The following is a 4820-nucleotide window of genomic DNA, read 5'->3' as shown; positions in this document are numbered from 1 at the left end:
ACTCTTTTGATTCTATAAAAAGAGACAACTATTATTTTTCTTGTTGTATATATATATATATATATATATATATATTAATTAATTCAATAATGGGATATATATATATATATATATATATATATTTACGACGGATTTCTTTCAGTTTCTGTCTACCACATTCACTCGCAAGACTTTGGTTGGCCGGAAGGTATAGTAGAAAACACTCACCCAAGCTGCTATGCAGTGGGACTGAATCCTGAACGATGTGGTTGGGAAGCAAGCTCCTTACCACACAGCCACGCTTGCGCTGTACATATGTAAGGGTTTTTTTTATAGAATTCATAGTGTATCGTAGAACTTCCCAGTTAAGTTGTTACTGACTATTATCTACTTCCTCGCATATTCTGTTTCGTAAATAAAGTTTATCTAGTCTTGCTTCTAATAAATCTGCTTACTTTTATTGATTTCTGTCATAAGGTATGTTAGTAACACCACATATTTATAGAAATATCTGAGGATTGTTAATAAAGCGTTAACATTTAGATTAAAATTTATTTTTCGGTTTGAAAGAGAAAATAAATTATTTTAGCTTATATTTTAAGTTGTTTTCATGCTTTTCAAATAAAAATTCACTTTTTCAATTCCTGTTATCTATAACTCAATCGTACCCAGTTTGTTCAATTTTATTAGCAGGTTTTCAAATTTTAAAGGAAAATTTTATTTTAGTTATTAAAGATTGAAGTTACATTACATTTATTTTGTTGCCAAATTTCTATAATTTCACCCTTTAACAAATATGTTAGAGGATAGCGCCTTCCTCTCTAACCTCACTTTGCTTTCCAGGCAAAATTTTAAAAAGTCGATGAGAGATTGGCTGAAGAAGAAAGTTTTTGTCATCAGTCTTTTTGGTTGTAAGTTCGAGATTTCAATTACAAATTTCAAACTGTTATAACAGTGGAAATGATAAATAAGTAAAAACTAAAAAAGAAATGAAATGTCTACCATTGTTTCTGAAGTCTTATCATTTGTTTTCTTGTAGCAAGAATTCCTGCAAGATATTTGATATTTAAATGCATTCAGCAAGAAACTAAACAGTCTTACATGTACAGAATTTATCAAGAATTGTATAATTCTAGCGGATTTTGCAATGATTTTCTTTTTTACACAATGTAATAAAAATGATATTTCATTGTTCATTGCCAGCAGTTATTATCTTTTCCGGCATTTTGTTTTTATGTCCCTCAAAGGCATTTCGAATTTTCCAGCGAAATAGAAATATATATATACTCTATCGATTATATTACAGAAAATTTTCTTTTATGGTATCAAATAAATTTTGAAATAAATAACTAAAAATATTTTCCTGTCATTAAATACACGAACAACTAATAGTTTATTCCTTATTTTTAGCTGTTAGAATAATAGGCGGCTGACGAAATGCGTTGCGGTATTTCGTCTGTCTTTACGCTCTAAGATCAAATTCTGTCGACTTTGAAACAAATTAATGATAATAATGATAATAATGATTGAAACAAATTAATGATAATGTGTGTGTGTGTGTTAGTCCTCCACTGCTTGACAACCGGTTTTGGTGTGTTTACGTCTCCAGCAAAAGAGACCGATACAATAAAAAAGAATAAGTACTTGGTCGATTCGTTCGACTAAAAGGTATCCAAGGGGATGCCCCCAGAAAGGTCACAGCCTAACAACTGAAACAAGTAAAAGATAAAAGATACTTAGAAGAACTGGTATCAACTAAATTGCTACCAGTTGCAATGGAACTGTGTCGAGGGAACGGGCTCGCAGTTAAGGACGAATATTTTGACACCTCAAGAAATGTGTATTTTCAAATGATTGAAATGACAATTCTACAACGTAAACACTACAGTTTCGACGCACGATCTCAGATTAGGTCAGATCCAAGATATATATATATGTGTGTGTGTGTGTGTGTGTGTGTGTGTGTGTGTGTACGCGCGCACGAGTTTATATATGTCCTACGTTCTTTTGACTATTGTAGTTGTTTGGAACCTCTATATTGGATGTTCTAAGTACAATGAATACTGAAAAACACCGGATCATCTGGGGAACAGTTTGTTGCATTATGTTACAGATCAAATATCTCAACCAAATGTGCTTGGAACGTTCTAATCATACGCTCCAAATAACCACAGCGGTGAAACATACGTAGGAAACAGATAATATAAACTTGTGCTTATAATATCTCCTATATTTGATCGGTAAACCATAGCCGGTAATACTTCTAAGTAGATTAGTAACCAAAAGCACTATACCTTTTCTTTCAATCTTTAAGGGTTTATAAATATTTATCAGTCCAGTGCTAATGCTGAGCCTTTTCACATTCCCCCTTCCTCTTCTATCTTTCTCCACACGTCCCCTCCCCCCTCTCTCTCTTTCTCTCTCTCTGAATGATACTTGTAATTCAAATTGCAGCCTTATCACATTGCGTTACACTGATTCAGTTTGGAAATTTAGTAACAATATCTGCGGAATATTCAGCTGCATATATGTTAATTCGAGATATGGGAGTTTAATTGGCTCAATAAAAGAATGTTCACCGTCGAGACCAGCGTAGAATCCACCACAGACACTGTTTAACAGAATACTTGAAATCACATTGTCTGTGATGTAACATAAAAAGGTGAAATAAAAGATCGTTGTTGAAAATAATTATTTTGATACAATGTATTCTCAAACTCATACAACATAAGGTACTCTCCTTCAGAGAGGCTTGACACGAACATTTCTAATGTAATAGAGAATAAAAGGGTTCTGTTGATGTTTCTCTTACACTTTTATATATATATTTTTTTCTTTTTTCACTCCTTTTGTCTCTCGGCTAAGAATATTTCTTATTTCTAGCCTTCGTAACCGCAGCCGCAGATTGTTCCTTCTCCTTTGCCACTCTATTCTATTCCTTTCCTTTGACATTTTCCTTGCGCTGTCTAACTCTTTGTGGTCGTATTTATAAGAAGATTCTTTGTAAATACGTGTTCTTTTATTTGCGTAATTTGAGCCTGAAGAACACCATTATCATCTTCGTCTGTTCAAGCTAGACATTCCGTCGCTACAAGGTAAACGTTTCCCCTCTTTCTGTGGTCCTTATCGATTTAAAGCTGAATCTATTCAACATCTCTTGTCAATTTAAGCATTTAGTCTGCTGCGTATATGACACATATAAAGGATCAATTTGGTCTGGTATTCGCAATGTTATTTTAGAAATTTCTACCTGAAGATATGTAGGGTTTAGTCTTAGATGCAAAGAATCAGTCACCTGTCTTTGGCTTTCCAAAAAGCTAAACGCATTTAAAAAGAGCATTATGGAAATTTCTTTTTAGAAATCTTTCTCACCTTTAAGAATTGTTCTAAAATTTTTGCTTAAAAAAGCAATTATATGGAAACGAAAAACAACAGAGATAAGAAATCGACAAAGCAATATAAGGAAGACTGAATGACAATTAAGTAAAAAAAAAAATTTTTAATAGTAGAAGAATATGGTAAAGAAGTAGATTCAAAAGAGAGAAAAAAGTAAAACGGTTGGAAGAGATTACAATTATCTTTCATAAGTGTGAAATGGTTGAAAAGAAAAGGCAAAATATTTCAGGTTTACCGAACCTGATATAATACCATTGTTATTGATAATAAATATTATTGTTGTTTATTGAAAATGTAACACACCAATGATCCTGACCATACAATATTAGTAATGACTCATAATTTGCTAGAATGAAAAAAATCTTAAGGTTTGTAAAAAACTTTGTACTAATATTATTTATATTTACTGAGGCAGAGATAGTGGGCTATTCTACGACACAAGAAATACTTTCCTTCAGCGCAAATGAAAATATATTCACAATTTTTCTGAAAAACAATTTTCCAAGATGTTTATCAGTTTATTAACTACGGTCAGCAGGCAGTAATTAGCCGGAAAGGTAAGGCATCAGATAAAACGCCTCACAATATTTTGCTGACGTCATAAGAATTTGTAAATTTTGGGAGAACGTGAAATAGTTCTTTTATAGATCAATGGATTTCGAAGCACATAAAGCTATAAATAATAGTATATTGGGTTAAAAAACTCTCTTGGATAGAAAACTTGGAAAGTCAAATGGTAGAATGCTTGTCGTGTCCATAGGGGATGTGGGTTCGTGTCCCATGGGCAGCCTTCGACATTTTCTGTCCAAAAGAGATTTTTAAATTAATATTTACATGCTGTTATTTATGTCTTTATGAGCTTCGAAATCCACTGTTCCAAAGAAGAATTACCAATATGTTTTTTCTGCCTCTGGACCAACAAAATAAACAGCAGTCATGTACTAAGAGCGACTCAGTTAACTTAACCTGCCTATATAGTTTGGCCCAAAAGTAGGTTTTACACTTATCACGTAGGCACTTTAAATTTCTTTTAAAACATTTTATTACATTTAAATTTCTATCTTACAAACTGAAAAGGGAGCTTGACAAAATTTACTAAATTAGCATAGAATAATGGTTTCATATATTTTTTTATAATTAAGATCTAAACTGTTAATATATAAATGCGAAAGAGACAGTTCAATAACTGTAAACCTACTTTTGGGCCACCCTGTATATAGAAAATACTGGTTTAAAATTATGGCACAAGGTCAGCAAATTCGGAAGTGGGGTAGTCAATTACACCGACCCTAGTGCTCAACTGGTACTTATATTATCGATCTCGAAAGGAATTGCGCTAAAATTATTGCTTAAAAACCCTTTATATGGAGACGAAATACAAAAGAGGTAAGAAATCGATAAAGTAATATAAGGAAAAGTCAACCTCGACGAAATTTGAAGTAAGA

The sequence above is a fragment of the Octopus bimaculoides genome, chromosome 6 (genome assembly GCF_001194135.2).
Source record: "Octopus bimaculoides isolate UCB-OBI-ISO-001 chromosome 6, ASM119413v2, whole genome shotgun sequence".
Classification (NCBI taxonomy): domain Eukaryota; kingdom Metazoa; phylum Mollusca; class Cephalopoda; order Octopoda; family Octopodidae; genus Octopus; species Octopus bimaculoides.
Note: the sequence above shows the minus strand (reverse complement) of the source record.